Raw genomic sequence first — 16,476 nt, 5'->3', positions numbered from 1 at the left:
CACTTATCTGCTCTGGGGATTATCCAAGTGACCAGCTGCTGAGACATGCCAGGCCCCAAGCTGGCAAAGGTGAAATCCACAGAGGAATGAAAACTTAGCGATCTCTCAGTCCTACATGCCCTGCCCACCCCCCGCAACCTCCTACTTATTTTATATGTGAGGAAGCTGATACCCGGAGGGGTGACTACCACTCAGTTAGTAATTAGCAGAGCTGGAACCAGAGCCTGGGTGTCATAATTTCCTGGATGGTTTCCATCATTTCCATCGAGTTTTCCTTCTGGGCTTAACCAGGAGGGGATGGCTACAGATGTGGGGAAAGGAGAAGAGTGGGGGGTCAGGGAGGGACAGAGAGAGAGAGAAGGTGGGAAGGACACCATCCAAAAGTCTTCCGCTGGCTCCATGCTAAAATACATGTAACACTTGAATCATTTGTACTTCAGAATTATCCATGCTTTTTCCATGCTGAGCCTCCGACTCTGTCAACTGGTCTCAACAGAAACATTACGTGCAGTAAAAACTAAGAATAAATCAGAGTATATAAGCATATCATCTACCTCTCAATTCTACTTTTGCCCATTGATAAGAACTTAATTCTTCCCATTAATAAGAACCTAATTCTATGTCTAGGCAATATCCACTCTGAGCTATTTTTCATTGGTATATGTGAGGCATGCGAAAGAAAAACAACTCTAAAGATGGGGGAGGGGGACTTTCAGTCCACTGTTGATTCGGTAAGTACAGCAATGTTGTGTTTGAATAATAGAATCTGCCTTCTTAAATTTTCTGTCCCACAAGAAGCCAGATGAGAAAACAACTACTTAGGAAAAGTTTCAACTGAATGGCAGTTAAGTTGGAGTGAATATTTAGACAAAAGTCACAGTTATACCTCGCAAAGCACATTTGACAGCCAAGCCTTATCCGGCAGAGCCCCAGCTACCTCGTTCAAGATTCCAGCTCACTGAGACCATCTGAGGTTATAGAGATGGAGAAAAAAAGGTGGAATCAGGGAATTTGGGCAAATAGCAAGTTCCAAAGAAGAAAAATTGGCAGAATATTGTAGTTTCTTGTTCTATGAATTATTCCATCTGTATTCCTTCTGCGGGCATTTGAAGGCTTCCTCAGGTTTTAGCTAACAGAGAAAAGAGTGGGGCTAGGACACAGAACTCCAAACAAAAAGAACTTATATTTACTGACCAATGCACATACCTTATCTCAGTTCATCCTCATCACCACTGCATCTACCCATGTTTCATGGATGAAGATGCTGAGGAATGAGGTCAAATAACTTGTTCAAGGTCACAGAGCCAATAGGTAGCAGAGCTGCACACTCTGCATCCACAGTATTAACCACTGATGTTTAGAGTAAGGGATACACTTCAGCCCTATTCTCATGATAGCCCCACCTCAGCCCAGCCCCTTCCTAACCCCCCTCAAAAGAGAAGGAGTTTTTATTTGATTGGCCAAAGCCCATGACCTTCATTGGGCCCCATATTAATGGGGAAGATCTCTCTCTCCTTAAAGGCATGAACCACGCTGTTCTCTGTCTTTTCTCTGGGTCCTATGCCTGGGTGAGAAGGTAAACTTGGGGTTCTTTTGGGGGCCTGACTACCTCTCTTGTCTTTGTCACTATCACTCTTTGTCTCAGCATAGAGACCTGTGCAGCTACCCCATGATTTCAAAAAGGGATGAGAGAGGGAGGAAGAGGTGGGGAAGGAGGGGGAGAACTTTTGACCAGGGCTGGGACTGAGGCATAAGGGACTTGCACAACCAGAAATGTCATATTACTTTGAATCTCATCCCTTGAAAATTCTAGGGAAGACAAGATGATGGGTAGGCCCAGGATATGTACATCCTTGGGTCTGTAATACTATCCTAAAAGCCATAAAATCACTCAATCTTTTTTTCTTTTCTTTTCTTTTTTTTTTTTAATTTATGGCTGTGTTGGGTCTTTGTTTCTCTGCGAGGGCTTCCTCTAGTTGTGGCAAGCGGGGGCCACTCTTCATCGCGGCGCGCGCGCCGCGCCTCTCACTACCGCGGCCTCTCTTGTTGTGGAGCACAGGCTCCAGACGCGCAGGCTCAGTAATTGTGGCTCACGGGTCCAGTTGCTCCGCGGCATGTGGGATCTTCCCAGACCAGGGCTCGAACCCTTGTCCCTTGCATTGGCAGGCAGATTCTCAACCACTGCGCCACCAGGGATGCCCTCACTCAATCTTTAACATATACTTCCTCATCTATACCAGAGACTTACTGCAACCAAGGTCATGCTTACTCATCCCACCAAGTCAGTGCTACTCAGTGATAAAGTGACACCATCCATCTTCAACACCAACAAAGAGAAGTTATAGACTGGACACTGAAGAGGTGGTAAAATAAATGGGTTTGGTTTTTATTGCTTTTTAAATGCTTTGCATTTTGATGCCTTTGGGCAAAGCATGTTCTCTAATTCCCCCACAGTCCTCACTACTCCCTGATGTCTTCTACTCCAGCCAGCTTCTCTCATTTAGATTATCTACCTGGCCCCCAAAGGCACTTGCCTTTGTGACCCCTGCAAGGACTGAAAGAAAAAATAGGGGATTCAGCATTAGAAAAGCAAGTTCAAACCTCGGCCTTTCCTCTTTGGTGATCCTGGGGATGTCACCAAACCCCAGAGGCCTTGGCTTCTGCTGCTGTGGGGACTAAAGAGCTTCTGAGCATGGAGCGCTTTGTTAACCACAGAACACCATGTCAATGCGAGTGATTATAATGATGACGCAGGAGCCGAGGCTTGGAGCTTGGCCACCTGCCATCGGTTTGGCTGCCCCTTAAGGCTCACGTTAAATGAATCCAGCAGAAATCAGGACACATGAGGCAGAGGGAGGCAGGGGGGTGGGAAATGTACTCCTATTGATGTTACTAGGAAAAAATAATTAGTAAGGAGAGTGGTATGGTTAAGTCCTTTGTAACCAAACAAGGATCTGGGGTCAAATCCAGCACACAGAATAGGTCTACACCAGCCACAAAAGCACTGGGAGGAGGTGGGTGGGAGGCAATGTGCAAAGTGTCTGAGCACAAAAAGAACCTCCTACCCCCTCTGGGAAGTCTAAAGAAGGAAAGAATTACTATATGGAAAATCATTGCTTTACAGAAGGGGAAAAAAAGATTCCAGTTGCAAAATCAAGAGAGCCCTGATTAAGAGAAAATAAGGACTGAAGAAAAGATGGCTAAGAATAACCTCTCAACATCCAGAGGCCTGTGGGATCCAGATGGACACTCCCTCCAGCTGCATCCTCCTTCAGGCTGGCCCCAGCTTCTCATCAGACCCCTGCTGGGCAGATTTAATTTTCCACTGAAAAAATTTTTAGCTGTCACACTTCCTCCGCTCCATTAGCCCAGGCTGCTGCAGGCCTTTCTTGCTCCTTCAAAACTCCTGCAGGGTAAGTGCAGAATGTAGCTCAGAAGGCCGAGGGGAGGCTCCTGAAGTAAATGGACATTCACTGCCCAGGTTCCTCCATTCATTACAATAACTACTGAGCATTTACCTGTTACTAGAACCTGTTCTCAAGGCTAGGGGTAAGGTACTTAGGTTCATGGAACTTATATTCTGGTTAAAGAAATAATAAATAACAAATAAATATAGAATCACCATATTCATTCATTCATTCACTCATTCACTCGTTCTTTCTCTGAGCTTGCCACTTTTTTTTCTTTTAATTTTTATTTATGCATTTATTTATTTATGGCTGTGTTGGGTCTTCGTTTCTGTGCGTGGGCTTTCTCCAGTTGTGGCAAGCGGGGGCCACTCTTCATCGCGGTGCGTGGGCCTCTCACTGTTGCGGCGTCTCTTGTTGCGGAGCACAGGCTCCAGACGCACAGGCTCAGTAGTTGTGGCTCACGGGCCTAGTTGCTCCGTGGCATGTGGGATCTTCCCAGACCAGGGCTCGAACCCGTGTCCCCTGCATTGGCAGGCGGATTCTCAACCACTGCGCCACCAGGGAAGCCCGCCACTCTTTAACCTCAGTTTTCTCGTATGTAAAAAGAGAATGATAACACTGGAGACAATGTATAAAGTAGGGGTCAAGTACACACCCATTCAGAAGTCTGACAACAGCAAGGTTGATGAAAATGTGAAGAAGGAGAGTACTTGTGCCCTGCTGGTGGGAGTGTGAATTGGGAGGCCACTTTGGAGATCAACCATCAACATCCAAGATATGTACATCCTTGGTGACCCAGCGATTCTGCTTCTCAGTGTGCATCTTCTATATCACACAGGAGACAGACACAAGGATGCTCGTTAAAGCACTGTTTGTAATAGCAACAATCAGAAAACACCTAATGATCATCAATGAATAAATGCACGGTGCTATATTTTTGCAATGAAATATGCAGCAGTGAAAATGAATGAACTAGACCTACTTGTATCAACCTGGTTAAATATTGAGACCATAATGGTGACTTTAAAAAGCAAATTGCAGGATATCTACAAGAGTAATAATTTATTTAATTTTCTAAAACCCCACACTAATATTTTATACTTAAATATATCTAGTAAAAGTATAAGAACATGGATGAGAAAAATACACACCAACTTCAAAATAGAGATTACCTCAGGGAATAGCGGAATGACAACTAAGTAGATGGACACCAGGCTTCTCAAAAATAGCCAAGAAGCAAGTAGACAGTCACATAATAAGACCAAAGTGTTTAGGGAAAATAATAAACTGGAATTTTATGTTCAACTAAACTGTTGTTCAACAATGTGAGTTAAACAAATATTTTCTGAGCACTTGTTATTACTAAGCAACATCCTAAGCCCCAGAGACACAGAGTTATATAAGACCAGAAGCATATGCTCAAGGAGCATAAAGTCTGGTGTTCCTTTCCCCAGAAATTACCAAATCCATGAGAAGATCATCCAAGAGCTGCATTAAAAGCTTTGGCCAAATGTATATTTGGTTTCCCAACCAACATGATGTTTTCCCTGAGGTTCCTTCCTTCAGCAACAGAAAAATCAATGACACTATTTAACACACGGAGTCAAAACCAGCCTAAGGCTAAAGCCTTGATTTAGCCAATTGTAGTGACCCAAGAATTCTTCAATGATAAATCTAGAAAGGCCAAAAGAATGAACAGTAGTTGGGTTGAGGACATAGGCAGTTACCACCTTTCCTACATGGTTGTAAGTAAGCTCACATTTTGATCTCTATCTATGTCTCATTAATCTATATCTCACTGGGTTGAGAACTTTGAAAACACATTGAGATTTAGCACTCTCTCAAACCCCAACTTATATGAAGGTAGAGATCATATATGATTTATTTACCACTGCACAGCAGGTGTCTAGCACAGTGCCAGGATTATAGCTGGCATTTAATAATTATGTTGGATGATTGGCTAAAGAATGAGATTCCTTCCAGAGAGAGTGATTGAGAAAGACTTTATAGTAGTGATATTTAAGATGAGTATTAAATGTAATAATACTCATAACATTAATGAGAATAACATTAACTAACTTTTTTGAGATCTTTCCATATTCTAGGCACTCTGAATGTAGATTATCTCTACCTGTGAGCTAGGTACTATCATAATTAAAATTTTACAGATGATTAAACTAAAATATAGAAAGTTTAATTAACTTGCCTAAGGTCCCATAGCTATAAACTGGTAAAGTTAAGATTTGAACCCCAACTGCTGATTCCAGAGAACATGAACCCGATTGAGTAGGCCACTGGGAGCCATCGGTTCAACAATGCCACTCAACAAACAAATGTGAAAGAGTTATTATACACCACTCTCTAGGAATACAGGGTGCATAACAGTCCCCATACAAGATGGTTGGGAAGAAAAACTGAGGAGTTGATAGTAATAGCTGCCCTTTATTGAGCCGGGTATTTTGCTAAGTGATTTACCTGTATCATCTCATTTAATTTTCTCAACAAACGTTTATGGTTATTATTAACAGTATCCCCATTCTACAAATTAGGAAACTGAGGCATGGAGATATTAAGTAATCTGCCCAGGATCACGCAGCCCAGTGATGGAGCTGTAATTTGTAGCCAAGCAACTTGACTTCAGGGACAGAGCCCTCATATCCAAAAACCATCACTGCAAAGTGACATGACAGACAGTGTCACAGAGTATGTGTGCAGAAGGGTGGGACAGCAAGAGGGGGTGATGAACTATGCTCGAGTGGGTCAGAGAGAATCTCACAGAGAAAACTTCAGTTTGAGTTTTGAAGTACAGAGAGCAATTGGCAGGGTGGTGTGTGCATGTGTTCTGTGCATGTTCTCGCACCACCATGTGGACAGGGGCTGGGAAAGAGGAAGCATTCCAAGGTTAAAAAAAATAGAAAAGACTCAGAAGTATGGGCATTTGGGGGATTACAAGTAATTTCAGGTGGCTGGAGAACATGTTGGGGGGAATGAGAAGTAGGGCCAAAAAAGTGGTCAGGAGTCCTCTGCAAATTCCAAACTATGGGAGGACAGTCCCAATGTTCTGTTTAGTCCTACCCACGATCTCAAAGTTCCAGCAGGAGCTCAGGTGATGGGAGGTGGGGAAGAACCTCTAGAGGTACAGGAGCAAACAAGGAGAAGCCAGCTCTGCCAGCCTTGAAGGCCAAGTGGTTGCAGGACAGTGCCGTGCCAGTGCCTATTTGCCCTGTCCCATACAAGGAGCAAGAGGTGCCCACAATTGTTATGAGGGAGCAGCTCCATTAAATGGAGCTAAGTGGCTCACCAGACCCACGGGCTCTGCTCCAGAGGAAGGGGGTAGGCCTGGGATCCACCAGGACCAGCCAGACCACCAAGGAGGGACAGGCCGCACATAGTGCCACCAGCTGGCGCAGGGAGAGTTTTCCTGCCCACTCACCCATTCACCACTTCCCCTTTCTCCTCCTCACTCCCTCTCGATGCCTCTCTTCTTTGTCCTTGGTCTATATTATTTTCCTGAGCATCCAATACGCAGCACACATGGTTTGTGCTCAGCCAGGGATTCTCATGTATACATGAGACATCACGGTTGGATGGGGAACAGATGTTTCTGCCCATTAAAATTTACATGAAAACTATAAACATTCCTCTGATGGGTGAAATAAGTGGAAGCCTCCAAGAAACTGTGAAGTCATCACTCCAGGAGAATTCAGCAGGAGTGATGCACAACCCAATGGCAAGTGGGATTATCATTTTTCTCTCAACATTAAAGCACAATCTGAAGTAGAAAAAAGCAAGATCCCTGAAAATGACATGTAGATCCAATATTCTTTTTTTTTTTTAATTTATTTATTTTATTTATTTATTTTTGGCTGTGTTGGGTCTTCGTTGCTGGGCGTGGGCTTTCTCTAGTTGCGGCGAGCGGGGGCTACTCTCCGTTGCGGTGCACGGGCTTCTCATTGCGGTGGCTTCTCTTGTTGCAGAGCACAGGCTCTAGGCACGTGGGCTTCAGTAGTTGTGGCATGCGGGCTCAGTAGTTGTGGCTCGCGGGCTCTAGAGCGCAGGCTTAGTAGTTGTGGCGCACGGGCTTAGTTGCTCCACGGCATGTGGGATCTTCCTGGACCAGGGCTCGAACCCATGTCCCCTGCATTGGCAGGCAGATTCTTAACCACTGCGCCACCAAGGAAGCCCAGACCTAATATTCTTATCTGTATCCCACACTAGGGCATTCACACTTGAGGGTTAAGAACTTGCATAGCATAGGTACCATCATCATAATTAATACCTTAATGAATTATACTGGGCATCTATCCATTTGCACGCTCAGATTATATAATTTTTTTTTTGGTTAATTAATAGACTTTATTATTTTTTTTAAACATCTTTATTGAAGTATAATTGCCTTACAATGGTGTGTTAGCTTCTGCTTTATAACAAAGTGAATCAGTTATACACATACAATATGTTCCCATATCTCTTCCCTCTTGCATCTCCCTCCCTCCCACCCTCCCCATCCCACCCCTCTAGGTGGTCACAAAGCACCGAGCTGATCTCCCTGTGCTATGCGGCTGCTTCCCACTAGCTATCTATTTTACATTTGGTAGTGTATATATGTCCACGACACTCTCTTACCCTGTCACATCTCACCCCACCCCCTCCCCATATCCTCAAGTCCATTCTCTAGTAGGTCTGTGTCTTTATTCCTGTCTTGCCACTAGGTTCTTCATGGCCTTTTTTTTTTTTTTTTTTCCTTAGATTCCATATATATGTGTTAGCATACTGTATTTGTTTTTCTCTTTCTGACTTACTTCACTCTGTATGACAGACTCTAACTCCAACCACCTCATTACAAATACCTCCATTTCATTTCTTTTTATGGCTGAGTAATATTCCATTGTATATATGTGCCACATCTTCTTTATCCATTCATCTGTCGATGGACATTTAGGTTGCTTCCATGTCCTGGCTATTGTAAATAGAGCTGCAATGAACATTTTGGTACATGACTCTTTTTGAACTATGGTTTCCTCAGGGTATATGCCCAGTAGTGGGATTGCTGGGTCGTATGGTAGTTCTATTTGTAGTTTTTTAAGGAACCTCCATACTGTTCTCCATAGTGGCTGTATCAATTTACATTCCCACCAACAGTGCAAGAGTGTTCCCTTTCCTCCACACCTTCTCCAGCATTTATTGTTTCTAGATTTTTTGATGATGGCCATTCTGATCGGTGTGAGATGATATCTCATTGTAGTTTTGATTTGCATTTCTCTAATGATTAATAATGTTGAGCATTCTGTCATGTGTCTGTTGGCAATCTGTATATCTTCTTTGGAGAAATGTCTATTTAGGTCTTCTGCCCATTTTTGGATTGGGTTGTTCGTTTTTTTGTTATTGAGCTGCATGAGCTGCTTGTAAATCTTGGCGATTAATCCTTTGTCAGTTGCTTCATTTGCAAATAGTTTCTCCCATTCTGAGGGTTGTCTTTTGGTCTTGTTTATGGTTTCCTTTGTTGTGCAAAAGCTTTTAAGTTTCATTAGGTCCCATTTGTTTATTTGTGTTCTTATTTCCATTTCTCTGGGAGCTGGGTCAAAAAGAATCTTGCTGTGATGTATGTCATAGAGTGTTCTGCCTATGTTTTCCTCTAAGAGTTTGATAGTGTCTGGCCTTACACTTAGGTCTTTAATCCATTTTGAGTTTATTTTTGTGTATGGTGTCAGGGAGTGTTCTAATTTCATTCTTTTACATGTATCTGTCCAGTTTTCCCAGCACCACTTATTGAAGAGGCTGTCTTTTCTCCACTGTATATGCTTGCCTCCTTTATCAAAGATAAGGTGACCATATGTGCGTGGGTTTATCTCTGGGCTTTCTATCCTGTTCCATTGATCTATATTTCTGTTTTTGTGCCAGTACCAAACTGTCTTGATTACTGTAGATTTGTAATATAGTCTGAAGTCAGGGAGCCTGATTCCCCCAGCTCCATTTCTCGTTCTCAAGATTGCTTTGGCTATTCGGGGTCTTTTGTGTTTCCATACAAATTGTGAAATTTTTTGTTCTAGTTCTGTGAAAAATGCCAGTGGTAGTTTGATAGGGATTGCATTGAATCTGTAGATTGCTTTGGGTAGTAGAGTCATTTTCACAATGTTGATTCTTCCAATCCAGGAACATGGTATATCTTGCCATCTATTTGTATCATCTTTAATTTCTTTCATCAGTGTCTTATAATTTTCTGCATACAGGTCTTTTGTCTCCTTAGGTAGGTTTATTCCTAGATATTTTATTCTTTTTGTTGCAATGGTAAACGGGAGTGTTTTCTTAATTTCACTTTCAGATTTTTCGTCATTAGTGTATAGAAATGCAAGAGATTTCTGTGCATTAATTTTGTATCCTGCTACTTTACCAAATTCATTGATTAGCTCTAGGAGTTTTCTGGTAGCATCTTTAGGATTCTCTATGTACAGTATCATGTCATCTGCAAACAGTGACAGCTTTACTTCTTCTTTTCCGATTTGGATTCCTTTTATTTCTTTGTCTTATCTGATTGCTGTGGCTAACACTTCCAAAACTATGTTGAATAATAGTGGTGAGAGTGGGCAACCTTGTCTTGTTCCTGATCTTAGTGGAAATGGTTTCAGTTTTTCACCATTGAGGACAATGTTGGCTGTGGGTTTGTCATATATGGCCTTTATTATGTTGAGGAAAGTTCCCTCTATGCCTACTTTCTGCAGGGCTTTTATCATAAATGGGTGTTGAATTTTGTCGAAAGCTTTCTCTGCATCTATTGAGATGATCATATGGTTTTTCTCCTTCAATTTGTTAATATGGTGTATCACATTGATTGATTTACATATATTGAAGAATCCTTGCATTCCTGGGATAAACCCCACTTGATCATGGTGTATGATCCTTTTAATGTGCTGTTGGATTCTGTTTGCTAGTATTTTGTTGAGGATTTTTGCATCTATGTTCATCAGTGATATTGGCCTGTAGTTTTCTTTCTTTGTGACATCTTTGTCTGGTTTTGGTATCAGGGTGATGGTGGCCTCGTAGAATGAGTTTGGGAGTGTTCCTCCCTCTGCAATATTTTGGAAGAGTTTGAGAAGGATAGGTGTTAGCTCTTCTCTAAATGTTTGATAGAATTCACCTGTGAAGCCATCGGGTCCTGGGCTTCTGTTTGTTGGAAGGTTTTTAATCACAGTTTCAATTTCAGTGCTTGTGATTGGTCTGTTCATATTTTCTATTTCTTCCTGGTTCAGTCTCAGCAGTTTGTGCATTTCTAAGAATCTGTCCATTTCTTCCAGGTTGTCCATTTTATTGGCATAGAGTTGCTTGTAGTAATCTCTCATGATCTTTTGTATTTCTGCAGTGTCAGTGGTTACTTCTCCTTTTTCATTTCTAATTCTATTGATTTGAGTCTTCTCCCTTTTTTTCTTGATGAGTCTGGCTAATGGTTTATCAATTTTGTTTATCTTCTCAAAGAACCAGCTTTTAGTTTCATTGATTTTTGCTATTGTTTCCTTCATTTCTTTTTCATTTATTTCTGACCTGATCTTTATAATATCTTTCCTTCTGCTGGCTTTGGGGTTTTTTTGTTCTTCTTTCTCTAATTGCTTTAGGTGCAAGGTTAGGTTGTTTATTCGAGATAGATTATATAGTTTACTGTGTGGTTTGGTTTCAGGTTTTGGATCCTGTTTTTGGTACCTTCAAACTGCCACTGAGAAAAATAATTTATTCTGTCTTTCACTCAATAAGTTTTGATGGAGGGCCTATTAGGTATTGGGCCAGGTGGTTCAAGGTACACAAATGAAAGCAACACAACCTTCGCCCTCAATAAAGTCACAATCATTGAACCCACATTTAGTACTAAAGTGTCTGTTCACCAAGAAGGCCAAGCCCTGTCAGCACACAGGGGCAGGACCACAGTGAGACTTCAAATAGGGAAAGGGGAACACTGTACCTGAGAATATGGGCATGGGGCCCCCCATTCCTACTGCACTGAGACAGCCTCTGCCCTCCAAGAACACAGACATACAAAGGGCAATGAGAAGAGAAAACAGCAGAAGTATCCTCATATAGAAATTGGTATTTGATATTTGAAGGTCTAACTCCATTAGTTCCATTACATCAGATTCTCCAGCTATGGTTGTTAGTCCCTTCTGGGTTTCAAGAAAATGAGACATACCCAGCTGGGAACTTATTGTAAGAGAGGCAAGACGCCGTCTTGACAGCTGCCCTACTAAGCTTCAAGGAGAACACAAATTTTGTGCAGGTTACCACACTAGCTCTATGTTTTCATTGAGACTCCTCTTTGCAAAATCTGAACACTACCTTGAGCCATGTTAATTTTTTAAATGGTGGTGGATATTATAAAAGTACAGGCACCTTGAGGCTCTAAGGGATGTTCTGTGGGGATCCGAGCCAGGAAATGGAAAGCTAGCAGAAGCCAAGACTCTCACACTGTCTCCCTCCTTCTCTCCACATGGCTTCTCCAAGTCTGCTTCTCACTGCACATCTGTTTCTTTCTTTTCTCTCCACACACCAGCTTTGTCATCTTCTCACCCCATAGCTCCACATCCTGTTGCTCCAGCCACACAGAGAGACAGACTATCTTTCAGTCCCAGTTCCAAAGCCCCAAGAGGGAGCACCTGATTGGCTCAGGAAGGATGACACTGCCACTCTTGATCCAATCAACTGAAGCCTGAAAGGTGGGGCTATGTAGCACAAACATGGTTGCCACAGAGGAGGCTTAAGAGGATGAAGGAAGGGCATTATCGATGAAAGGTGTGAACGGAGCACCACCCCAAGAGGTGTAACTAATCTTCAGTATTTTGTCATCTTTAAGTTTCTCCCCTCTCTTATTTTATAGCTTGTGGCTTCTTTTTACTTGTAACTACTATTGTTTCATGCTTTCTATTTACTTCCTTTCTCCATGTTTCTTGGCTTCTGTGCCACTATACTGCCAGCATCTCTCGGAGTGAATGGAATTCACTCTCCCTCAAAGTAGATTGGATTGGATTGGCTTTCCAACCTCAACTGACCTGTAGCTGTCTCTGGGCCAGTCATCAACTCGGCAGTCCATCAATCCCTGGTCCCATCAGCTGTGGTCAGTATAGTGGGGTTACAAGGCTACAGAATAGAAACCAAGAATAAAGAATAATCTTGCTTTTCCCAGAAAAGAACTATGGGCCTGCCAGTTTTCCTCAAAAGTACTATGAGCTTTTAGCACACAGATCATGAAAGACCTGTCCTACCTCCAGATCCTCTCTAGACATAAAGTGAGCTCCTCAGGAATCTCTATGGGCATTTAAATTTTTCAAACAATAACCAGTTTAGCGTTTCATATACATTTAATAAAATTACTACTGTGCTATTCAGTGTACCCCCAATTGGTATTTTAATAAGCCTTATTCTTTTCAGATACAGTTGACTTTTAACAACACAGGTTTGAACTGTGCAGGTCCACTTACACACAGATTTTTATCAATAGTAAATACTACGATACTACAAGATCCGAAACCCACAGTTGGTGTGAATGCAGAACTGTGGATACAGAGGAACCAAGGATACAGAAGGCCAGCTATAAGTTATATGCATATTTTTGACTCTGGTGGGCGCCCCTAACCACCATGTTGTTCAAGGGTCAACTGTACCTACTTCTGAGAATCTTAAAGTCAAATAGGGCAAGTAATTGATAGATTAAAAGAAAAACTCACATATCACAAAATCATTAAAACTGCTACATAACTTCTTCGTGACTGAGGCCTTACAATATTGGAGATAAGATTGTGATTTTTCCTGTAAAATCCTCTGTAGATTGCTTATTTAAATAAGTAGAGACAAGCAGTATACTCCCTCTCCTGTTCTGCACTGAGTAATATGAGCTAATTAATATTAAATGTTACAGTGCCTCAGCTCTCACCATAAATTAGGGAGAAATATAACACACAAACACGAAGTAAGAGGAAAGAATATATCACTGAGAACAAAAGAATATATCACTGAGATCCAATGGGAGTTTTAGAAAAAGACAGACACTGAGAATCAGAAGTCAGGAGACATAACCTGTCCAAGAAGAACTATAGCCCCACTTCTCAGAATGAACCCAAATCCCGTTTAGAGCCCCTCTCAGCCACAGGTCTCTCCCTCCCATCTTGTGGTATAAAACAGCTTTTACCAAGTAGGAGTTCAACATAAACTCCAGGGTAATTTCTTTTGAGACACTGGATTTAAAATTGAATAAATCCTTATTAGCAAAGTCCAAAAGTAGCACATGATATCCAGAAAATCTGGAATAAAAGGCAAAATAGAATACATATGTGCATGTGGGAAATCCAGTGAATTGAATTACTGAAAATTTAAATACAGAATTCCTAGGTAAGTCTTTTAGAATGAAAAACCCATGGAAATACACTCATTAGACAGTGAAACCCTCAGTAGCAGTAACATACTGTGGTGTCACAAACTACCCCAAACCTTAGTGGCTTAAAACAACTATAATTTATTAGCTCATGACTATGGGTCATTGGTTTGGGCTAGACTCAGATGGATGTTTTCTTTCCCCTGGTCTCACCTGGGCTTACTCTTGTCATAATTATCACCTAGCAATTCATCAGGGGCTGGATGATCCAAAATGGCCTCACTCATGTGACTGAAAATTAGTGCTGGCTCTGAGCTGGACTTCTCTCTCTCCATGTGGTTTCTCACTACCAAGGAGGCTGCCTTCTTCCCATAGCAGCAGCAGAATTCCAAGGAAGTAAGACTGGAGGCTGCAAGCCCTGGAACTCCCATAGTTGAGAACTCCCACAGATATCTCTCTTGCCACATTCTATTGAAGACAGCAAGTCACAAGATCAGCCCATATTCAAGATGGTGGAAAAAAGACTTCACCAACTGATGGAAGGAGAGGCAGAGTCACACTGTTAGAGAAACAGGACACAGAGATGGGAGGAATTTGGAGCCATTTATTTCAGTCTGCACAAGCAGGGATACATTTTAATGAGCTCTATTCTCCCTAGAACCTAGTATAAAGCTAGGCATACATAGAGGATATTTCAAGTCTGTTGTTAAATGAATATACGAGTCTTTGGAAATATAGCCAATCAGTTGCCACCTAGGTGAAAGATGAATTTCAAAATTAAACTGCCAGCACTTTTTAAAACTATGGTGTTAATATCTTGCTCAACTCTACTCTTATGTCACCATATTTCCTTTTTTTATACATCTATTGGTATGAAAATTTATTTTCTCCAAATAACTAAGCTTGGCTGAGGCTAATTTTGACACCTCCTTGAAAAATTGTGCTAGTTCTCCATACTAGCTTCTAGTATCAAAATAACATGGATCATTCTAGATATAATTGTGTAAACTGCTTATAAATATAACTCTGATGTTCTGCTCCACAACATCTGGAAACACAACCACAGTCCTTTACCAAAAAGAAGGCAGGCTTACTTGTAGCTCATCATAAACAAACTGGGGGACCATTTTACATATTCTGTCTAAGAAGGGAACCCAGAAATACCTTCCTTTTAAATTCTTCCTTCTTCCTTTTGCATCTGCATGCCCGTCCCTTTTCATGAAATGTGATACATATTTGCAACTGAGTAGTTTTGTCAGACTGCTTCTCACCTCTAGAACTTTGGAGGTCCAACAGCATTTTCTCATTTCCTTCTGTCCCTTTCAGTCCAAACTGACAGTGCTTCTGCTGGTATAAGATTATCAAGAACATTGTGGGTCTCCTGTGTGTGTCACAAGGATTCACTCCATTAGGCAAGAGGCTTGTCCCCAGATCTCTGCAAGATAATCCCATCTGTGTTTTTGCTTATACTGAAATGGATGAGGGACAATGCTTTTAAGCTTTCCCTATGCTCTCTGGTTTGATTGAGGAGATCTGTGAGCCACACCCTTCAAAAAGCCTTTTGTGTGACTGGATACTCTTACGTTTGATCTTTCTGAGGTATTAGCAAAACGTGGTACAGCCACACCCTCAGCTTTTTCTTTAGAGCATATGCTTTCCTAACAATAAATCTCTCAATTTTAGAATCTTTTGCAATCTGGATAGGCTGAGAGTTTCCTAAAGCATCAAGTCTTGGGTCTTTTTTGTTTAACCATGATCTCTGTCCTCTTGCATTTTACTCTAAGCAACAAGCAGAAACCAGGGTGCACCTTCAACACTTTGCATGGAAATCTCCTCAGCTAAATATCCAAGTTCATCATTTACAGGCTCTGCTTTCTACATAAATGCAAGTCACAATTCTGCTAACCTTTCCATTATATAACAAGGATCCACCTTCCTCCAGTTTCTAATAACATGTTCCTCATTTCCTTCTGCTTCCTCATCAGAAGTGTCTTCAAGGGCCAGATTTCTATTAATAGTCTGTTTACAACCGTTTAGATATTCTCTATGATGATTCTTCTGAGCCTTCATCAGCAGAGACTTTAACATCTATATTTCCACCATCAGTCTAAGGCAATTTAGCTTCCTCAAAATTTTTCCAGCCTCTGCCCACTGCTCAATTCCAAACCTATTTCAACATTTTTAAGTATTGGTTACAGCAGCACCCAACTTTCAGGTACCAAAATCTTTATTAGTTTTCTACTGCTGCTATAATATATTAACACAAATTAAGTGGTTTAAGATAACACACATTTATTATTTTACAATTCAGAAGTGGGTCAGAAGTGGGACAAGGTCTCACAGGGCAAACTAATACAGATGTGTTGGCAAGGCTAGGTTCCTTCCTGCATGTTTGTGGGGAGAATTTGTTTTCTTGCCTTTACCGGTTTCTAGGGGCCACCACATTCCTTGGCTTGTGGTTTCTTCCCTTCCTCCATCTTTAAAGCCAGAAATGGCAGATTGAGTCCTTTTCATGTCAACCTCTCTGACCCTCCTTCATCATCACATCCCTCTCTGACCATAGCCAGGAACAGTTCTCTGCTTTTAAGAGCTCATCCAGATAATACAGGAAAATATCCCAGTCTCAAGGTCTCTAACCTTAATCACATCTACAAAGTCCCCGTTTTCACGTAAGGTAACATTCACAGTTTCTAGAGATTAGGACATAGATATTTTGAG

Source organism: Balaenoptera borealis (genome assembly GCF_965194805.1).
Source record: "Balaenoptera borealis genome assembly, chromosome: 17".
NCBI classification, from domain to species: domain Eukaryota; kingdom Metazoa; phylum Chordata; class Mammalia; order Artiodactyla; family Balaenopteridae; genus Balaenoptera; species Balaenoptera borealis.
Note: the sequence above shows the minus strand (reverse complement) of the source record.